This window comes from Schistocerca gregaria, unplaced genomic scaffold (assembly GCF_023897955.1).
Source record: "Schistocerca gregaria isolate iqSchGreg1 unplaced genomic scaffold, iqSchGreg1.2 ptg000180l, whole genome shotgun sequence".
In the NCBI taxonomy this organism is placed as follows: Eukaryota; Metazoa; Arthropoda; class Insecta; order Orthoptera; family Acrididae; genus Schistocerca; species Schistocerca gregaria.
Genome location: NW_026061730.1, coordinates 10,971,982 through 10,993,791, shown reverse-complemented (window position 1 = coordinate 10,993,791; position 21,810 = coordinate 10,971,982). Strand labels below are relative to the sequence as shown.

The window sequence follows — 21,810 nt, the reverse complement described above, 5'->3', positions numbered from 1 at the left end:
CACAATGGGGCTCGAGATGTGCTTGTTACCTCAGGTGCTGTGTGGTTGTGGACAAGGAGTGAAATGGACCAATTTGTGACCGCCCTTTCAATTTAAGACGTTCAAAACAGACGGAATTTGCATTCGTAATACCAGAACATCGAAACTACTTGGAACTCTTGTGTATATGAACGTGTCCGCGCCTTTGTATTCTGGTACCTTCGCCGCTACAAACCAACCAACCATCGTGTCCGTGCACATCAGAGTCGCAAAGAATGGAGAATAGCCAGGCTTGGTCGTGTGTGTAGCTGTAGCTCAGTTGGCAGATCGTTCGCTTAGCGTGTGGACGGTCTCGGGTTCAAGCCCTGGCTCCTCCATGTTTTGTGGTCAGTGCATGGTATGTGTTGGTCGGGGCGAACATAAACGCACGCAAGAAGTTGCAAAACCAGCGTCACAGACTGATATGATGTATACTGTCATAAGGAGAGCAAGATGTAAGTGTGGGGACCGGCTGTTATCGTGGTGTCATCGAGTGCAGATCTGTCTTAGGTATCACGGCTTAACGTCATTGAAGTCTAGAGGTGGACAACACGTTCGTCTTACTCAGAGCGGTGTCTGAACTCTATTTTCGACGTTATGCGTGCCACTTTCATTGTGGCCAACTACGATTCGATACAGAATGCACGAAACCTGAAAGACACCCTCACTGATACATAGAGAGTAGTGTTTGTCTGCGGAATAATGGGAGTGCAAGGGTCTGTGACGTTGATATGACTGTATGTAGCACTACTAGTTACCGGGGGGGTGGGCGTAGCTCAGATGGTAGAGCGCTCGCTTAGTGTGCGAGAGGTACTGGGATCGATACCCAGCGCCTCCAGAATTTTTAACACACCTACATGCGCACCTTGCCATGCAAGTGGAATAATTCCCAACCGGCAGAGGTGTGTAGGCAGATACAAGCGAACGATTAGCATCCACAATTGCGCCGATTTCACGTAAATCCCACTGCACGTTGCCATTCTTTGCGTGCAGTCGGCTGCTACTGGTGTTGCTGGTTGTGACTGCTGATAACAGATGCCGTAGCAATCAATTCATGGAGTGAGTTGTATGTTTTGCGATAGTCTGTCTCTGACAAGGAAGCACAGGTGATGTAGGTGCGAACACAGGAAGCTTGCAGCCCCTCGCTGCCTGCAGACACAGAGCAGCCACACTAGAAGAGCGGCCTAAGCCGTAGGCGAAATGTGCTCATTCGCTTTGGCGCGACGTCGAACTATAAATAAGGCTGTCACTAGCGTGAGCGTCGTGTAAAGTCGGAAAAGTCATCTGCATGGGTGATTGCCAAGTTTGGGGAGCGTTTCGTAGTACGATCAGTGCAATGGGGACGCGGAAACTTGTTGTGTCCCAGTGTTTTGCAGTTGGACGACAAGAGTTTTACACAGTAGCAAAGAGCGAGGCACTGAGTTGGCATGAACAATGGAGAGCACAATGGGGCTCGAGATGTGCTTGTTACCTCAGGTGCTGTGTGGTTGTGGACAAGGAGTGAAATGGACCAATTTGTGACCGCCCTTTCAATTTAAGACGTTCAAAACAGACGGAATTTGCATTCGTAATACCAGAGCATCAAAACTACTTGGAACTCTTGTGTATATGAACGTGTCCGCGCCTTTGTATTCTGGTACCTTCGCCGCTACAAACCAACCAACCATCGTGTCCGTGCACATCAGAGACGCAAAGAATGGAGAATAGCCAGGCTTGGTCGTGTGTGGAGCTGTAGCTCAGTTGGCAGATCGTTCGCTTAGCGTGTGGACGGTCTCGGGTTCAAGCCCTGGCTCCTCCATGTTTTGTGGTCAGTGCATGGTATGTGTTGGTCGGGGCGAACATAAACGCACGCAAGAAGTTGCAAAACCAGCGTCACAGACTGATATGATGTATACCGTCATAAGGAGAGCAAGATGTAAGTGTGGGGACCGGCTGTTATCGTGGTGTCATCGAGTGCAGATGTGTCTTAGGTATCACGGCTTAACGTCATTGAAGTCTAGCGGTGGACAACACGTTCGTCTTACTCAGAGCGGTGTCTGAACTCTATTTTCGACGTTATGCGTGCCACTTTCATTGTGGCCAACTACGATTCGATACAGAATGCACGAAACCTGAAAGACACCCTCACTGATACATAGAGAGTAGTGTTTGTCTGCGGAATAATGGGAGTGCAAGGGTCTGTGACGTTGATATGACTGTATGTAGCACTGCTAGTTATCGGGGGGGGGTGGGCGTAGCTCAGATGGTAGAGCGCTCGCTTAGTGTGCGAGAGGTACTGGCATCGATACCCAGCGCCTGCAGAATTTTTAACACACCTACATGCGCACCTTGCCATGCAAGTGGAATAATTCCCCACCGGCAGAGGTGTGTAGGCAGATACAAGCGAACGATTAGCATCCACAATTGCGCCGATTTCACGTAAATCCCACTGCACGTTGCCATTCTTTGCGTGCAGTCGGCTGCTACTGGTGTTGCTGGTTGTGACTGCTGATAACAGATGCCGTAGCAATCAATTCATGGAGTGAGTTGTATGTTTTGCGATAGTCTGTCTCTGACAAGGAAGCACAGGTGATGTAGGTGCGAACACAGGAAGCTTGCAGCCCCTCGCTGCCTGCAGACACAGAGCAGCCACACTAGAAGAGCGGCCTAAGCCGTAGGCGAAATGTGCTCATTCGCTTTGGAGCGACGTCGAACTATAAATAAGGCTGTCACTAGCGTGAGCGTCGTGTAAAGTCGGAAAAGTCATCTGCATGGGTGATTGCCAAGTTTGGGGAGCGTTTCGTAGTACGATCAGTGCAATGGGGACGCGGAAACTTGTTGTGTCCCAGTGTTTTGCAGTTGGACGACAAGAGTTTTACACAGTAGCAAAGAGCGAGGCACTGAGTTGGCATGAACAATGGAGAGCACAATGGGGCTCGAGATGTGCTTGTTACCTCAGGTGCTGTGTGGTTGTGGACAAGGAGCGAAATGGACCAATTTGTGACCGCCCTTTTAATTTAAGACGTTCAAAACAGACGGAATTTGCATTCGTAATACCAGAGCATCGAAACTACTTGGAACTCTTGTGTATATGAACGTGTCCGCGCCTTTGTATTCTGGTACCTTCGCCGCTACAAACCAACCAACCATCGTGTCCGTGCACATCAGAGTCGCAAAGAATGGAGAATAGCCAGGCTTGGTCGTGTGTGTAGCTGTAGCTCAGTTGGCAGATCGTTCGCTTAGCGTGTGGACGGTCTCGGTTTCAAGCCCCGGCTCCTCCATGTTTTGTGGTCAGTGCATGGTATGTTTTGGTCGGGGCGAACATAAACGCACGCAAGAAGTTGCAAAACCAGCGTCACAGACTGATATGATGTATACTGTCATAAGGAGAGCAAGATGTAAGTGTGGGGACCGGCTGTTATCGTGGTGTCATCGAGTGCAGATCTGTCTTAGGTATCACGGCTTAACGTCATTGAAGTCTAGAGGTGGACAACACGTTCGTCTTACTCAGAGCGGTGTCTGAACTCTATTTTCGACGTCATGCGTGCCACTTTCATTGTGGCCAACTACGATTCGATACAGAATGCACGAAACCTGAAAGACACCCTCACTGATACATAGAGAGTAGTGTTTGTCTGCGGAATAATGGGAGTGCAAGGGTCTGTGACGTTGATATGACTGTATGTAGCACTGCTAGTTATCGGGGGGGGTGGGCGTAGCTCAGATGGTAGAGCGCTCGCTTAGTGTGCGAGAGGTACTGGCATCGATACCCAGCGCCTGCAGAATTTTTAACACACCTACATGCGCACCTTGCCATGCAAGTGGAATAATTCCCCACCGGCAGAGGTGTGTAGGCAGATACAAGCGAACGATTAGCATCCACAATTGCGCCGATTTCACGTAAATCCCACTGCACGTTGCCATTCTTTGCGTGCAGTCGGCTGCTACTGGTGTTGCTGGTTGTGACTGCTGATAACAGATGCCGTAGCAATCAATTCATGGAGTGAGTTGTATGTTTTGCGATAGTCTGTCTCTGACAAGGAAGCACAGGTGATGTAGGTGCGAACACAGGAAGCTTGCAGCCCCTCGCTGCCTGCAGACACAGAGCAGCCACACTAGAAGAGCGGCCTAAGCCGTAGGCGAAATGTGCTCATTCGCTTTGGAGCGACGTCGAACTATAAATAAGGCTGTCACTAGCGTGAGCGTCGTGTAAAGTCGGAAAAGTCATCTGCATGGGTGATTGCCAAGTTTGGGGAGCGTTTCGTAGTACGATCAGTGCAATGGGGACGCGGAAACTTGTTGTGTCCCAGTGTTTTGCAGTTGGACGACAAGAGTTTTACACAGTAGCAAAGAGCGAGGCACTGAGTTGGCATGAACAATGGAGAGCACAATGGGGCTCGAGATGTGCTTGTTACCTCAGGTGCTGTGTGGTTGTGGACAAGGAGTGAAATGGAAAAATTTGTGACCGCCCTTTCAATTTAAGACGTTCAAAACAGACGGAATTTGCATTCGTAATACCAGAGCATCGAAACTACTTGGAACTCTTGTGTATATGACGTGTCCGGGCCTTTGTATTCTGGTACCTTCGCCGCTACAAACCAACCAACCATCGTGTCCGTGCACATCAGAGTCGCAAAGAATGGAGAATAGCCAGGCTTGGTCGTGTGTGGAGCTGTAGCTCAGTTGGCAGATCGTTCGCTTAGCGTGTGGACGGTCTCGGGTTCAAGCCCTGGCTCCTCCATGTTTTGTGGTCAGTGCATGGTATGTGTTGGTCGGGGCGAACATAAACGCACGCAAGAAGTTGCAAAACCAGCGTCACAGACTGATATGATGTATACTGTCATAAGGAGAGCAAGATGTAAGTGTGGGGACCGGCTGTTATCGTGGTGTCATCGAGTGCAGATCTGTCTTAGGTATCACGGCTTAACGTCATTGAAGTCTAGTGGTGGACAACACGTTCGTCTTACTCAGAGCGGTGTCTGAACTCTATTTTCGACGTTATGCGTGCCACTTTCATTGTGGCCAACTACGATTCGATACAGAATGCACGAAACCTGAAAGACACCCTCACTGATACATAGAGAGTAGTGTTTGTCTGCGGAATAATGGGAGTGCAAGGATCTGTGACGTTGATATGACTGTATGTAGCACTACTAGTTATCGGGGGGGTGGGCGTAGCTCAGATGGTAGAGCCCTCGCTTAGTGTGCGAGAGGTACTGGGATCGATACCCAGCGCCTCCAGAATTTTTAACACACCTACATGCGCACCTTGCCATGCAAGTGGAATAATTCCCAACCGGCAGAGGTGTGTAGGCAGATACAAGCGAACGATTAGCATCCACAATTGCACCGATTTCACGTAAATCCCACTGCACGTTGGCATTCTTTGCGTGCAGTCGGCTGCTACTGGTGTTGCTGGTTGTGACTGCTGATAACAGATGCCGTAGCAATCAATTCATGGAGTGAGTTGTATGTTTTGCGATAGTCTGTCTCTGACAAGGAAGCACAGGTGATGTAGGTGCGAACACAGGAAGCTTGTAGCCCCTCGCTGCCTGCAGACACAGAGCAGCCACACTAGAAGAGCGGCCTAAGCCGTAGGCGAAATGTGCTCATTCGCTTTGGCGCGACGTCGAACTATAAATAAGGCTGTCACTAGCGTGAGCGTCGTGTAAAGTCGGAAAAGTCATCTGCATGGGTGATTGCCAAGTTTGGGGAGCGTTTCGTAGTACGATCAGTGCAATGGGGACGCGGAAACTTGTTGTGTCCCAGTGTTTTGCAGTTGGACGACAAGAGTTTTACACAGTAGCAAAGAGCGAGGCACTGAGTTGGCATGAACAATGGAGAGCACAATGGGGCTCGAGATGTGCTTGTTACCTCAGGTGCTGTGTGGTTGTGGACAAGGAGTGAAATGGACCAATTTGTGACCGCCCTTTCAATTTAAGACGTTCAAAACAGACGGAATTTGCATTCGTAATACCAGAGCATCGAAACTACTTGGAACTCTTGTGTATATGAACGTGTCCGCGCCTTTGTATTCTGGTACCTTCGCCGCTACAAACCAACCAACCATCGTGTCCGTGCACATCAGAGTCGCAAAGAATGGAGAATAGCCAGGCTTGGTCGTGTGTGTAGCTGTAGCTCAGTTGGCAGATCGTTCGCTTAGCGTGTGGACGGTCTCGGGTTCAAGCCCCGGCTCCTCCATGTTTTGTGGTCAGTGCATGGTATGTGTTGGTCGGGGCGAACATAAACGCACGCAAGAAGTTGCAAAACCAGCGTCACAGACTGATATGATGTATACTGTCATAAGGAGAGCAAGATGTAAGTGTGGGGACCGGCTGTTATCGTGGTGTCATCGAGTGCAGATCTGTCTTAGGTATCACGGCTTAACGTCATTGAAGTCTAGAGGTGGACAACACGTTCGTCTTACTCAGAGCGGTATCTGAACTCTATTTTCGACGTCATGCGTGCCACTTTCATTGTGGCCAACTACGATTCGATACAGAATGCACGAAACCTGAAAGACACCCTCACTGATACATAAAGAGTAGTGTTTGTCTGCGGAATAATGGGAGTGCAAGGGTCTGTGACGTTGATATGACTGTATGTAGCACTACTAGTTATCGGGGGGGTGGGCGTAGCTCAGATGGTAGAGCGCTCGCTTAGTGTGCGAGAGGTACTGGGATCGATACCCAGCGCCTGCAGAATTTTTAACACACCTACATGCGCACCTTGCCATGCAAGTGGAATAATTCCCCACCGGCAGAGGTGTGTAGGCAGATACAATCGAACGATTAGCATACACAATTGCGCCGATTTCACGTAAATCCCACTGCACGTTGGCATTCTTTGCGTGCAGTCGGCTGCTACTGGTGTTGCTGGTTGTGACTGCTGATAACAGATGCCGTAGCAATCAATTCATGGAGTGAGTTGTATGTTTTGCGATAGTCTGTCTCTGACAAGGAAGCACAGGTGATGTAGGTGCGAACACAGGAAGCTTGCAGCCCCTCGCTGCCTGCAGACACAGAGCAGCCACACTAGAAGAGCGGCCTAAGCCGTAGGCGAAATGTGCTCATTCGCTTTGGCGCGACGTCGAACTATAAATAAGGCTGTCACTAGCGTGAGCGTCGTGTAAAGTCGGAAAAGTCATCTGCATGGGTGATTGCCAAGTTTGGGGAGCGTTTCGTAGTACGATCAGTGCAATGGGGACGCGGAAACTTGTTGTGTCCCAGTGTTTTGCAGTTGGACGACAAGAGTTTTACACAGTAGCAAAGAGCGAGGCACTGAGTTGGCATGAACAATGGAGAGCACAATGGGGCTCGAGATGTGCTTGTTACCTCAGGTGCTGTGTGGTTGTGGACAAGGAGTGAAATGGATCAATTTGTGACCGCCCTTTCAATTTAAGACGTTCAAAACAGACGGAATTTGCATTCGTAATACCACAGCATCGAAACTACTTGGAACTCTTGTGTATATGAACGTGTCCGCGCCTTTGTATTCTGGTACCTTCGCCGCTACAAACCAACCAACCATCGTGTCCGTGCACATCAGAGTCGCAAAGAATGGAGAATAGCCAGGCTTGGTCGTGTGTGTAGCTGTAGCTCAGTTGGCAGATCGTTCGCTTAGCGTGTGGACGGTCTCGGGTTCAAGCCCCGGCTCCTCCATGTTTTGTGGTCAGTGCATGGTATGTGTTGGTCGGGGCGAACATAAACGCACGCAAGAAGTTGCAAAACCAGCGTCACAGACTGATATGATGTATACTGTCATAAGGAGAGCAAGATGTAAGTGTGGGGACCGGCTGTTATCGTGGTGTCATCGAGTGCAGATCTGTCTTAGGTATCACGGCTTAACGTCATTGAAGTCTAGAGGTGGACAACACGTTCGTCTTACTCAGAGCGGTGTCTGAACTCTATTTTCGACGTCATGCGTGCCACTTTCATTGTGGCCAACTACGATTCGATACAGAATGCACGAAACCTGAAAGACACCCTCACTGATACATAAAGAGTAGTGTTTGTCTGCGGAATAATGGGAGTGCAAGGGTCTGTGACGTTGATATGACTGTATGTAGCACTACTAGTTATCGGGGGGGTGGGCGTAGCTCAGATTGTAGAGCGCTCGCTTAGTGTGCGAGAGGTACTGGGATCGATACCCAGCGCCTGCAGAATTTTTAACACACCTACATGCGCACCTTGCCATGCAAGTGGAATAATTCCCCACCGGCAGAGGTGTGTAGGCAGATACAATCGAACGATTAGCATACACAATTGCGCCGATTTCACGTAAATCCCACTGCACGTTGGCATTCTTTGCGTGCAGTCGGCTGCTACTGGTGTTGCTGGTTGTGACTGCTGATAACAGATGCCGTAGCAATCAATTCATGGAGTGAGTTGTATGTTTTGCGATAGTCTGTCTCTGACAAGGAAGCACAGGTGATGTAGGTGCGAACACAGGAAGCTTGCAGCCCCTCGCTGCCTGCAGACACAGAGCAGCCACACTAGAAGAGCGGCCTAAGCCGTAGGCGAAATGTGCTCATTCGCTTTGGCGCGACGTCGAACTATAAATAAGGCTGTCACTAGCGTGAGCGTTGCGTGAGCGTCGTGTAAAGTTGGAAAAGTCATCTGCATGGGTGATTGCCAAGTTTGGGGAGCGTTTCGTAGTACGATCAGTGCAATGGGGACGCGGAAACTTGTTGTGTCCCAGTGTTTTGCAGTTGGACGACAAGAGTTTTACACAGTAGCAAAGAGCGAGGCACTGAGTTGGCATGAACAATGGAGAGCACAATGGGGCTCGAGATGTGCTTGTTACCTCTGGTGCTGTGTGGTTGTGGACAAGGAGTGAAATGGACCAATTTGTGACCGCCCTTTCAATTTAAGACGTTCAAAACAGACGGAATTTGCATTCGTAATACCAGAGCATCGAAACTACTTGGAACTCTTGTGTATATGAACGTGTCCGCGCCTTTGTATTCTGGTACCTTCGCCGCTACAAACCAACCAACCATCGTGTCCGTGCACATCAGAGTCGCAAAGAATGGAGAATAGCCAGGCTTGGTCGTGTGTGTAGCTGTAGCTCAGTTGGCAGATCGTTCGCTTAGCGTGTCGACGGTCTCGGGTTCAAGCCCTGGCTCCTCCATGTTTTGTGGTCAGTGCATGGTATGTGTTGGTCGGGGCGAACATAAACGCACGCAAGAAGTTGCAAAACCAGCGTCACAGACTGATATGATGTATACTGTCATAAAGAGAGCAAGATGTAAGTGTGGGGACCGGCTGTTATCGTGGTGTCATCGAGTGCAGATCTGTCTTAGGTATCACGGCTTAACGTCATTGCAGTCTAGAGGTGGACAACACGTTCGTCTTACTCAGAGCGGTGTCTGAACTCTATTTTCAACGTTATGCGTGCCACTTTCATTGTGGCCAACTACGATTCGATACAGAATGCACGAAACCTGAAAGACACCCTCACTGATACATAGAGAGTAGTGTTTGTCTGCGGAATAATGGGAGTGCAAGGGTCTGTGACGTTGATATGACTGTATGTAGCACTACTAGTTATCGGGGGGGTGGGCGTAGCTCAGATGGTAGAGCGCTCGCTTAGTGTGCGAGAGGTACTGGGATCGATACCCAGCGCCTGCAGAATTTTTAACACACCTACATGCGCACCTTGCCATGCAAGTGGAATAATTCCCCACCGGCAGAGGTGTGTAGGCAGATACAATCGAACGATTAGCATACACAATTGCGCCGATTTCACGTAAATCCCACTGCACGTTGGCATTCTTTGCGTGCAGTCGGCTGCTACTGGTGTTGCTGGTTGTGACTGCTGATAACAGATGCCGTAGCAATCAATTCATGGAGTGAGTTGTATGTTTTGCGATAGTCTGTCTCTGACAAGGAAGCACAGGTGATGTAGGTGCGAACACAGGAAGCTTGCAGCCCCTCGCTGCCTGCAGACACAGAGCAGCCACACTAGAAGAGCGGCCTAAGCCGTAGGCGAAATGTGCTCATTCGCTTTGGCGCGACGTCGAACTATAAATAAGGCTGTCACTAGCGTGAGCGTCGTGTAAAGTCGGAAAAGTCATCTGCATGGGTGATTGCCAAGTTTGGGGAGCGTTTCGTAGTACGATCAGTGCAATGGGGACGCGGAAACTTGTTGTGTCCCAGTGTTTTGCAGTTGGACGACAAGAGTTTTACACAGTAGCAAAGAGCGAGGCACTGAGTTGGCATGAACAATGGAGAGCACAATGGGGCTCGAGATGTGCTTGTTACCTCAGGTGCTGTGTGGTTGTGGACAAGGAGTGAAATGGACCAATTTGTGACCGCCCTTTCAATTTAAGACGTTCAAAACAGACGGAATTTGCATTCGTAATACCAGAGCATCGAAACTACTTGGAACTCTTGTGTATATGAACGTGTCCGCGCCTTTGTATTCTGGTACCTTCGCCGCTACAAACCAACCAACCATCGTGTCCGTGCACATCAGAGTCGCAAAGAATGGAGAATAGCCAGGCTTGGTCGTGTGTGTAGCTGTAGCTCAGTTGGCAGATCGTTCGCTTAGCGTTTGGACGGTCTCGGGTTCAAGCCCCGGCTCCTCCATGTTTTGTGGTCAGTGCATGGTAAGTGTTGGTCGGGGCGAACATAAACGCACGCAAGAAGTTGCAAAACCAGCGTCACAGACTGATATGATGTATACTGTCATAAGGAGAGCAAGATGTAAGTGTGGGGAACGGCTGTTATCGTGGTGTCATCGAGTGCAGATCTGTCTTAGGTATCACGGCTTAACGTCATTGAAGTCTATAGGTGGACAACACGTTCGTCTTACTCAGAGCGGTGTCTGAACTCTATTTTCGACGTTATGTGTGCCACTTTCATTGTGGCCAACTACGATTCGATACAGAATGCACGAAACCTGAAAGACACCCTCACTGATACATAGAGAGTAGTGTTTGTCTGCGGAATAATGGGAGTGCAAGGGTCTGTGACGTTGATATGACTGTATGCAGCACTACTAGTTATCGGGGGGGTGGGCGTAGCTCAGATGGTAGAGCGCTCGCTTAGTGTGCGAGAGGTACTGGGATCGATACCCAGCGCCTCCAGAATATTTAACACACCTACATGCGCACCTTGCCATGCAAGTGGAATAATTCCCAACCGGCAGAGGTGTGTAGGCAGATACAAGCGAACGATTAGCATCCACAATTGCGCCGATTTCACGTAAATCCCACTGCACGTTGCCATTCTTTGCGTGCAGTCGGCTGCTACTGGTGTTGCTGGTTGGGACTGCTGATAACAGATACCGTAGCAATCAATTCATGGAGTGAGTTGTATGTTTTGCGATAGTCTGTCTCCGACAAGGAAGCACAGGTGATATAGGTGCGAACACAGGAAGCTTGCAGCCCCTCGCTGCCTGCAGACACAGAGCTGCCACACTAGAAGAGCGGCCTAAGCCGTAGGCGAAATGTGCTCATTCGCTTTGGCGCGACGTCGAACTATAAATAAGGCTGTCACTAGCGTGAGCGTCGTGTAAAGTCGGAAAAGTCATCTGCTTGGGTGATTGCCAAGTTTGGGGAGCGTTTCGTAGTACGATCAGTGCAATGGGGACGCGGAAACTTGTTGTGTCCCAGTGTTTTGCAGTTGGACGACAAGAGTTTTACACAGTAGCAAAGAGCGAGGCACTGAGTTGGCATGAACAATGGAGAGCACAATGGGGCTCGAGATGTGCTTGTTACCTCTGGTGCTGTGTGGTTGTGGACAAGGTGTGAAATGGACCAATTTGTGACCGCCCTTTCAATTTAAGACGTTCAAAACAGACGGAATTTGCATTCGTAATACCACAGCATCGAAACTACTTGGAACTCTTGTGTATATGAACGTGTCCGCGCCTTTGTATTCTGGTACCTTCGCCGCTACAAACCAACCAACCATCGTGTCCGTGCACATCAGAGTCGCAAAGAATGGAGAATAGCCAGGCTTGGTCGTGTGTGTAGCTGTAGCTCAGTTGGCAGATCGTTCGCTTAGCGTTTGGACGGTCTCGGGTTCAAGCCCCGGCTCCTCCATGTTTTGTGGTCAGTGCATGGTAAGTGTTGGTCGGGGCGAACATAAACGCACGCAAGAAGTTGCAAAACCAGCGTCACAGACTGATATGATGTATACTGTCATAAGGAGAGCAAGATGTAAGTGTGGGGACCGGCTGTTATCGTGGTGTCATCGAGTGCAGATCTGTCTTAGGTATCACGGCTTAACGTCATTGAAGTCTATAGGTGGACAACACGTTCGTCTTACTCAGAGCGGTGTCTGAACTCTATTTTCGACGTTATGTGTGCCACTTTCATTGTGGCCAACTACGATTCGATACAGAATGCACGAAACCTGAAAGACACCCTCACTGATACATAGAGAGTAGTGTTTGTCTGCGGAATAATGGGAGTGCAAGAGTCTGTGACGTTGATATGACTGTATGCAGCACTACTAGTTATCGGGGGGGGTGGGCGTAGCTCAGATGGTAGAGCGCTCGCTTAGTGTGCGAGAGGTACTGGGATCGATACCCAGCGCCTCCAGAATATTTAACACACCTACATGCGCACCTTGCCATGCAAGTGGAATAATTCCCAACCGGCAGAGGTGTGTAGGCAGATACAAGCGAACGATTAGCATCCACAATTGCGCCGATTTCACGTAAATCCCACTGCACGTTGCCATTCTTTGCGTGCAGTCGGCTGCTACTGGTGTTGCTGGTTGGGACTGCTGATAACAGATGCCGTAGCAATCAATTCATGGAGTGAGTTGTATGTTTTGCGATAGTCTGTCTCCGACAAGGAAGCACAGGTGATATAGGTGCGAACACATGAAGCTTGCAGCCCCTCGCTGCCTGCAGACACAGAGCTGCCACACTAGAAGAGCGGCCTAAGCCGTAGGCGAAATGTGCTCATTCGCTTTGGCGCGACGTCGAACTATAAATAAGGCTGTCACTAGCGTGAGCGTCGTGTAAAGTCGGAAAAGTCATCTGCATGGGTGATTGCCAAGTTTGGGGAGCGTTTCGTAGTACGATCAGTGCAATGGGGACGCGGAAACTTGTTGTGTCCCAGTGTTTTGCAGTTGGACGACAAGAGTTTTACACAGTAGCAAAGAGCGAGGCCCTGAGTTGGCATGAACAATGGAGAGCACAATGGGGCTCGAGATGTGCTTGTTACCTCAGGTGCTGTGTGGTTGTGGACAAGGAGTGAAATGGACCAATTTGTGACCGCCCTTTCAATTTAAGACGTTCAAAACAGACGGAATTTGCATTCGTAATACCAGAGCATCGAAACTACTTGGAACTCTTGTGTATATGAACGTGTCCGCGCCTTTGTATTCTGGTACCTTCGCCGCTACAAACCAACCAACCATCGTGTCCGTGCACATCAGAGTCGCAAAGAATGGAGAATAGCCAGGCTTGGTCGTGTGTGTAGCTGTAGCTCAGTTGGCAGATCGTTCGCTTAGCGTGTGGACGGTCTCGGGTTCAAGCCCCGGCTCCTCCATGTTTTGTGGTCAGTGCATGGTAAGTGTTGGTCGGGGCGAACATAAACGCACGCAAGAAGTTGCAAAACCAGCGTCACAGACTGATATGATGTATACTGTCATAAGGAGAGCAAGATGTAAGTGTGGGGACCGGCTGTTATCGTGGTGTCATCGAGTGCAGATCTGTCTTAGGTATCACGGCTTAACGTCATTGAAGTCTATAGGTGGACAACACGTTCGTCTTACTCAGAGCGGTGTCTGAACTCTATTTTCGACGTTATGTGTGCCACTTTCATTGTGGCCAACTACGATTCGATACAGAATGCACGAAACCTGAAAGACACCCTCACTGATACATAGAGAGTAGTGTTTGTCTGCGGAATAATGGGAGTGCAAGGGTCTGTGACGTTGATATGACTGTATGCAGCACTACTAGTTATCGGGGGGGTGGGCGTAGCTCAGATGGTAGAGCGCTCGCTTAGTGTGCGAGAGGTACTGGGATCGATACCCAGCGCCTCCAGAATATTTAACACACCTACATGCGCACCTTGCCATGCAAGTGGAATAATTCCCAACCGGCAGAGGTGTGTAGGCAGATACAAGCGAACGATTAGCATCCACAATTGCGCCGATTTCACGTAAATCCCACTGCACGTTGCCATTCTTTGCGTGCAGTCGGCTGCTACTGGTGTTGCTGGTTGGGACTGCTGATAACAGATACCGTAGCAATCAATTCATGGAGTGAGTTGTATGTTTTGCGATAGTCTGTCTCCGACAAGGAAGCACAGGTGATATAGGTGCGAACACAGGAAGCTTGCAGCCCCTCGCTGCCTGCAGACACAGAGCTGCCACACTAGAAGAGCGGCCTAAGCCGTAGGCGAAATGTGCTCATTCGCTTTGGCGCGACGTCGAACTATAAATAAGGCTGTCACTAGCGTGAGCGTCGTGTAAAGTCGGAAAAGTCATCTGCATGGGTGATTGCCAAGTTTGGGGAGCGTTTCGTAGTACGATCAGTGCAATGGGGACGCGGAAACTTGTTGTGTCCCAGTGTTTTGCAGTTGGACGACAAGAGTTTTACACAGTAGCAAAGAGCGAGGCACTGAGTTGGCATGAACAATGGAGAGCACAATGGGGCTCGAGATGTGCTTGTTACCTCAGGTGCTGTGTGGTTGTGGACAAGGAGTGAAATGGACCAATTTGTGACCGCCCTTTCAATTTAAGACGTTCAAAACAGACGGAATTTGCATTCGTAATACCAGAGCATCGAAACTACTTGGAACTCTTGTGTATATGAACGTGTCCGCGCCTTTGTATTCTGGTACCTTCGCCGCAACAAACCAACCAACCATCGTGTCCGTGCACATCAGAGTCGCAAAGAATGGAGAATAGCCAGGCATGGTCGTGTGTGTAGCTGTAGCTCAGTTGGCAGATCGTTCGCTTAGCGTGTGGACGGTCTCGGGTTCAAGCCCCGGCTCCTCCATGTTTTGTGGTCAGTGCATGGTAAGTGTTGGTCGGGGCGAACATAAACGCACGCAAGAAGTTGCAAAACCAGCGTCACAGACTGATATGATGTATACTGTCATAAGGAGAGCAAGATGTAAGTGTGGGGACCGGCTGTTATCGTGGTGTCATCGAGTGCAGATCTGTCTTAGGTATCACGGCTTAACGTCATTGAAGTCTATAGGTGGACAACACGTTCGTCTTACTCAGAGCGGTGTCTGAACTCTATTTTCGACGTTATGCGTGCCACTTTCATTGTGGCCAACTACGATTCGATACAGAATGCACGAAACCTGAAAGACACCCTCACTGATACATAGAGAGTAGTGTTTGTCTGCGGAATAATGGGAGTGCAAGGGTCTGTGACGTTGATATGACTGTATGCAGCACTACTAGTTATCGGGGGGGTGGGCGTAGCTCAGATGGTAGAGCGCTCGCTTAGTGTGCGAGAGGTACTGTAATCGATACCCAGCGCCTCCAGAATATCTAACACACCTACATGCGCACCTTGCCATGCAAGTGGAATAATTCCCAACCGGCAGAGGTGTGTAGGCAGATACAAGCGAACGATTAGCATCCACAATTGCGCCGATTTCACGTAAATCCCACTGCACGTTGCCATTCTTTGCGTGCAGTCGGCTGCTACTGGTGTTGCTGGTTGTGACTGCTGATAACAGATGCCGTAGCAATCAATTCATGGAGTGAGTTGTATGTTTTGCGATAGTCTGTCTCTGACAAGGAAGCACAGGTGATATAGGTGCGAACACAGGAAGCTTGCAGCCCCTCGCTGCCTGCAGACACAGAGCAGCCACACTAGAAGAGCGGCCTAAGCCGTAGGCGAAATGTGCTCATTCGCTTTGGCGCGACGTCGAACTATAAATAAGGCTGTCACTAGCGTGAGCGTCGTGTAAAGTCGGAAAAGTCATCTGCATGGGTGATTGCCAAGTTTGGGGAGCGTTTCGTAGTACGATCAGTGCAATGGGGACGCGGAAACTTGTTGTGTCCCAGTGTTTTGCAGTTGGACGACAAGAGTTTTACACAGTAGCAAAGAGCGAGGCACTGAGTTGGCATGAACAATGGAGAGCACAATGGGGCTCGAGATGTGCTTGTTACCTCAGGTGCTGTGTGGTTGTGGACAAGGAGTGAAATGGACCAATTTGTGACCGCCCTTTCAATTTAAGACGTTCAAAACAGACGGAATTTGCATTCGTAATACCAGAGCATCGAAACTACTTGGAACTCTTGTGTATATGAACGTGTCCGCGCCTTTGTATTCTGGTACCTTCGCCGCTACAAACCAACCAACCATCGTGTCCGTGCACATCAGAGTCGCAAAGAATGGAGAATAGCCAGGCTTGGTCGTGTGTGTAGCTGTAGCTCAGTTGGCAGATCGTTCGCTTAGCGTGTGGACGGTCTCGGGTTCAAGCCCCGGCTCCTCCATGTTTTGTGGTCAGTGCATGGTAAGTGTTGGTCGGGGCGAACATAAACGCACGCAAGAAGTTGCAAAACCAGCGTCACAGACTGATATGATGTATACTGTCATAAGGAGAGCAAGATGTAAGTGTGGGGACCGGCTGTTATCGTGGTGTCATCGAGTGCAGATCTGTCTTAGGTATCACGGCTTAACGTCATTGAAGTCTATAGGTGGACAACACGTTCGTCTTACTCAGAGCGGTGTCTGAACTCTATTTTCGACGTTATGCGTGCCACTTTCATTGTGGCCAACTACGATTCGATACAGAATGCACGAAACCTGAAAGACACCCTCACTGATACATAGAGAGTAGTGTTTGTCTGCGGAATAATGGGAGTGCAAGGGTCTGTGACGTTGATATGACTGTATGCAGCACTACTAGTTATCGGGGGGGTGGGCGTAGCTCAGATGGTAGAGCGCTCGCTTAGTGTGCGAGAGGTACTGGGATCGATACCCAGCGCCTCCAGAATATTTAACACACCTACATGCGCACCTTGCCATGCAAGTGGAATAATTCCCAACCGGCAGAGGTGTGTAGGCAGATACAAGCGAACGATTAGCATCCACAATTGCGCCGATTTCACGTAAATCCCACTGCACGTTGCCATTCTTTGCGTTCAGTCGGCTGCTACTGGTGTTGCTGGTTGTGACTGCTGATAACAGATGCCGTAGCAATCAATTCATGGAGTGAGTTGTATGTTTTGCGATAGTCTGTCTCTGACAAGGAAGCACAGGTGATATAGGTGCGAACACAGGAAGCTTGCAGCCCCTCGCTGCCTGCAGACACAGAGCAGCCACACTAGAAGAGCGGCCTAAGCCGTAGGCGAAATGTGCTCATTCGCTTTGGCGCGACGTCGAACTATAAATAAGGCTGTCACTAGCGTGAGCGTCGTGTAAAGTCGGAAAAGTCATCTGCATGGGTGATTGCCAAGTTTGGGGAGCGTTTCGTAGTACGATCAGTGCAATGGGGACGCGGAAACTTGTTGTGTCCCAGTGTTTTGCAGTTGGACGACAAGAGTTTTACACAGTAGCAAAGAGCGAGGCACTGAGTTGGCATGAACAATGGAGAGCACAATGGGGCTCGAGATGTGCTTGTTACCTCAGGTGCTGTGTGGTTGTGGACAAGGAGTGAAATGGACCAATTTGTGACCGCCCTTTCAATTTAAGACGTTCAAAACAGACGGAATTTGCATTCGTAATACCAGAGCATCGAAACTACTTGGAACTCTTGTGTATATGAACGTGTCCGCGCCTTTGTATTCTGGTACCTTCGCCGCTACAAACCAACCAACCATCGTGTCCGTGCACATCAGAGTCGCAAAGAATGGAGAATAGCCAGGCTTGGTCGTGTGTGTAGCTGTAGCTCAGTTGGCAGATCGTTCGCTTAGCGTGTGGACGGTCTCGGGTTCAAGCCCCGGCTCCTCCATGTTTTGTGGTCAGTGCATGGTAAGTGTTGGTCGCGGCGAACATAAACGCACGCAAGAAGTTGCAAAACCAGCGTCACAGACTGATATGATGTATACTGTCATAAGGAGAGCAAGATGTAAGTGTGGGGACCGGCTGTTATCGTGGTGTCATCGAGTGCAGATCTGTCTTAGGTATCACGGCTTAACGTCATTGAAGTCTAGAGGTGGACAACACGTTCGTCTTACTCAGAGCGGTGTCTGAACTCTATTTTCGACGTTATGCGTGCCACTTTCATTGTGGCCAACTACGATTCGATACAGAATGCACGAAACCTGAAAGACACCCTCACTGATAGATAGAGAGTAGTGTTTGTCTGCGGAATAATGGGAGTGCAAGGGTCTGTGACGTTGATATGACTGTATGTAGCACTACTAGTTATCGGGGGGGTGGGCGTAGCTCAGATGGTAGAGCGCTCGCTTAGTGTGCGAGAGGTACTGGGATCGATACCCAGCGCCTCCAGAATTTTTAACACACCTACATGCGCACCTTGCCATGCAAGTGGAATAATTCCCAACCGGCAGAGGTGTGTAGGCAGATACAAGCGAACGATTAGCATCCACAATTGCGCCGATTTCACGTAAATCCCACTGCACGTTGCCATTCTTTGCGTGCAGTCGGCTGCTACTGGTGTTGCTGGTTGTGACTGCTGATAACAGATGCCGTAGCAATCAATTCATGGAGTGAGTTGTATGTTTTGCGATAGTCTGTCTCTGACAAGGAAGCACAGGTGATATAGGTGCGAACACAGGAAGCTTGCAGCCCCTCGCTGCCTGCAGACACAGAGCAGCCACACTAGAAGAGCGGCCTAAGCCGTAGGCGAAATGTGCTCATTCGCTTTGGCGCGACGTCGAACTATAAATAAGGCTGTCACTAGAGTGAGCGTTGCGTGAGCGTCGTGTAAAGTCGGAAAAGTCATCTGCATGGGTGATTGCCAAGTTTGGTTAGCGTTTCGTAGTACGATCAGTGCAATGGGGACGCGGAAACTTGTTGTGTCCCAGTGTTTTGCAGTTGGACGACAAGAGTTTTACACAGTAGCAAAGAGCGAGGCACTGAGTTGGCATGAACAATGGAGAGCACAATGGGGCTCGAGATGTGCTTGTTACCTCAGGTGCTGTGTGGTTGTGGACAAGGAGTGAAATGGACCAATTTGTGACCGCCCTTTCAATTTAAGACGTTCAAAACAGACGGAATTTGCATTCGTAATACCAGAGCATCGAAACTACTTGGAACTCTTGTGTATATGAACGTGTCCGCGCCTTTGTATTCTGGTACCTTCGCCGCTACAAACCAACCAACTATCGTGTCCGTGCACATCAGAGTCGCAAAGAATGGAGAATAGCCAGGCTTGGTCGTGTGTGTAGCTGTAGCTCAGTTGGCAGATCGTTCGCTTAGCGTGTGGACGGTCTCGGGTTCAAGCCCCGGCTCCTCCATGTTTTGTGGTCAGTGCATGGTAAGTGTTGGTCGCGGCGAACATAAACGCACGCAAGAAGTTGCAAAACCAGCGTCACAGACTGATATGATGTATACTGTCATAAGGAGAGCAAGATGTAAGTGTGGGGACCGGCTGTTATCGTGGTGTCATCGAGTGCAGATCTGTCTTAGGTATCACGGCTTAACGTCATTGAAGTCTAGAGGTGGACAACACGTTCGTCTTACTCAGAGCGGTGTCTGAACTCTATTTTCGACGTTATGCGTGCCACTTTCATTGTGGCCAACTACGATTCGATACAGAATGCACGAAACCTGAAAGACACCCTCACTGATACATAGAGAGTAGTGTTTGTCTGCGGAATAATGGGAGTGCAAGGGTCTGTGACGTTGATATGACTGTATGTAGCACTACTAGTTATCGGGTGGGTGGGCGTAGCTCAGATGGTAGAGCGCTCGCTTAGTGTGCGAGAGGTACTGGGATCGATACCCAGCGCCTCCAGAATTTTTAACACACCTACATGCGCACCTTGCCATGCAAGTGGAATAATTCCCAACCGGCAGAGGTGTGTAGGCAGATACAAGCGAACGATTAGCATCCACAATTGCGCCGATTTCACGTAAATCCCACTGCACGTTGCCATTCTTTGCGTGCAGTCGGCTGCTACTGGTGTTGCTGGTTGTGACTGCTGATAACAGATGCCGTAGCAATCAATTCATGGAGTGAGTTGTATGTTTTGCGATAGTCTGTCTCTGACAAGGAAGCACAGGTGATATAGGTGCGAACACAGGAAGCTTGCAGCCCCTCGCTGCCTGCAGACACAGAGCAGCCACACTAGAAGAGCGGCCTAAGCCGTAGGCGAAATGTGCTCATTCGCTTTGGCGCGACGTCGAACTATAAATAAGGCTGTCACTAGCGTGAGCGTCGTGTAAAGTCGGAAAAGTCATCTGCATGGGTGATTGCCAAGTTTGGGGAGCGTTTCGTAGTACGATCAGTGCAATGGGGACGCGGAAACTTGTTGTGTCCCAGTGTTTTGCAGTTGGACGACAAGAGTTTTACACAGTAGCAAAGAGCGAGGCACTGAGTTGGCATGAACAATGGAGAGCACAATGGGGCTCGAGATGTGCTTGTCACCTCAGGTGCTGTGTGGTTGTGGACAAGGAGTGAAATGGACCAATTTGTGACCGCCCTTTCAATTTAAGACGTTCAAAACAGACGGAATTTGCATTCGTAATACCAGAGCATCGAAACTACTTGGAACTCTTGTGTATATGAACGTGTCCGCGCCTTTGTATTCTGGTACCTTCGCCGCTACAAACCAACCAACCATCGTGTCCGTGCACATCAGAGTTGCAAAGAATGGAGAATAGCCAGGCTTGGTCGTGTGTGTAGCTGTAGCTCAGTTGGCAGATCGTTCGCTTAGCGTGTGGACGGTCTCGGGTTCAAGCCCCGGCTCCTCCATGTTTTGTGGTCAGTGCATGGTAAGTGTTGGTCGGGGCGAACATAAACGCACGCAAGAAGTTGCAAAACCAGCGTCACAGACTGATATGATGTATACTGTCATAAGGAGAGCAAGATGTAAGTGTGGGGACCGGCTGTTATCGTGGTGTCATCGAGTGCAGATCTGTCTTAGGTATCACGGCTTAACGTCATTGAAGTCTATAGGTGGACAACACGTTCGTCTTACTCAGAGCGGTGTCTGAACTCTATTTTCGACGTTATGCGTGCCACTTTCATTGTGGCCAACTACGATTCGGTACAGAATGCACGAAACCTGAAAGACACCCTCACTGATACATAGAGAGTAGTGTTTGTCTGCGGAATAATGGGAGTGCAAGGGTCTGTGACGTTGATATGACTGTATGTAGCACTACTAGTTATCGGGAGGGTGGGCGTAGCTCAGATGGTAGAGCGATCGCTTAGTGTGCGAGAGGTACTGGGTTCGATACCCAGCGCCTCCAGAATTTTTAACACACCTACATGCGCACCTTGCCATGCAAGTGGAATAATTCCCAACCGGCAGAGGTGTGTAGGCAGATACAAGCGAACGATTAGCATCCACAATTGCGCCGATTTCACGTAAATCCCACTGCACGTTGCCATTCTTTGCGTGCAGTCGGCTGCTACTGGTGTTGCTGGTTGTGACTGCTGATAACAGATGCCGTAGCAATCAATTCATGGAGTGAGTTGTATGTTTTGCGATAGTCTGTCTCTGACAAGGAAGCACAGGTGATATAGGTGCGAACACAGGAAGCTTGCAGCCCCTCGCTGCCTGCAGACACAGAGCAGCCACACTAGAAGAGCGGCCTAAGCCGTAGGCGAAATGTGCTCATTCGCTTTGGCGCGGCGTCGAACTATAAATAAGGCTGTCACTAGCGTGAGCGTTGCGTGAGCGTCGTGTAAAGTCGGAAAAGTCATCTGCATGGGTGATTGCCAAGTTTGGGGAGCGT

General features: G+C 49.6%; 10 non-coding genes across 10 annotated transcripts; all 10 read left to right on the top strand.

Annotated features, from left to right (window-relative positions):
- Positions 1 to 782: 782 nt before the first annotated feature.
- Trnat-agu (transfer RNA threonine (anticodon AGU)) lies at positions 783 to 856 on the top strand. The gene has a single exon. It is a non-coding gene; the product is annotated as a tRNA-Thr (tRNA).
- Positions 857 to 6,625: 5,769 nt separating this feature from the next.
- On the top strand, positions 6,626 to 6,698 carry Trnat-agu (transfer RNA threonine (anticodon AGU)). Its single transcript has one exon. It is a non-coding gene; the product is annotated as a tRNA-Thr (tRNA).
- Positions 6,699 to 9,556: 2,858 nt separating this feature from the next.
- Trnat-agu (transfer RNA threonine (anticodon AGU)) lies at positions 9,557 to 9,629 on the top strand. Its single transcript has one exon. It is a non-coding gene; the product is annotated as a tRNA-Thr (tRNA).
- A 1,386-nt stretch (positions 9,630 to 11,015) lies between these two features.
- Trnat-agu (transfer RNA threonine (anticodon AGU)) lies at positions 11,016 to 11,089 on the top strand. Its single transcript has one exon. It is a non-coding gene; the product is annotated as a tRNA-Thr (tRNA).
- A 1,387-nt stretch (positions 11,090 to 12,476) lies between these two features.
- Trnat-agu (transfer RNA threonine (anticodon AGU)) lies at positions 12,477 to 12,550 on the top strand. The gene has a single exon. It is a non-coding gene; the product is annotated as a tRNA-Thr (tRNA).
- A 1,386-nt stretch (positions 12,551 to 13,936) lies between these two features.
- Positions 13,937 to 14,010, top strand: Trnat-agu (transfer RNA threonine (anticodon AGU)). The gene has a single exon. It is a non-coding gene; the product is annotated as a tRNA-Thr (tRNA).
- Positions 14,011 to 16,856: 2,846 nt separating this feature from the next.
- On the top strand, positions 16,857 to 16,930 carry Trnat-agu (transfer RNA threonine (anticodon AGU)). The gene has a single exon. It is a non-coding gene; the product is annotated as a tRNA-Thr (tRNA).
- A 1,386-nt stretch (positions 16,931 to 18,316) lies between these two features.
- Positions 18,317 to 18,390, top strand: Trnat-agu (transfer RNA threonine (anticodon AGU)). Its single transcript has one exon. It is a non-coding gene; the product is annotated as a tRNA-Thr (tRNA).
- Positions 18,391 to 19,787: 1,397 nt separating this feature from the next.
- Positions 19,788 to 19,861, top strand: Trnat-agu (transfer RNA threonine (anticodon AGU)). Its single transcript has one exon. It is a non-coding gene; the product is annotated as a tRNA-Thr (tRNA).
- Positions 19,862 to 21,247: 1,386 nt separating this feature from the next.
- Trnat-agu (transfer RNA threonine (anticodon AGU)) lies at positions 21,248 to 21,321 on the top strand. The gene has a single exon. It is a non-coding gene; the product is annotated as a tRNA-Thr (tRNA).
- Positions 21,322 to 21,810: the final 489 nt, after the last annotated feature.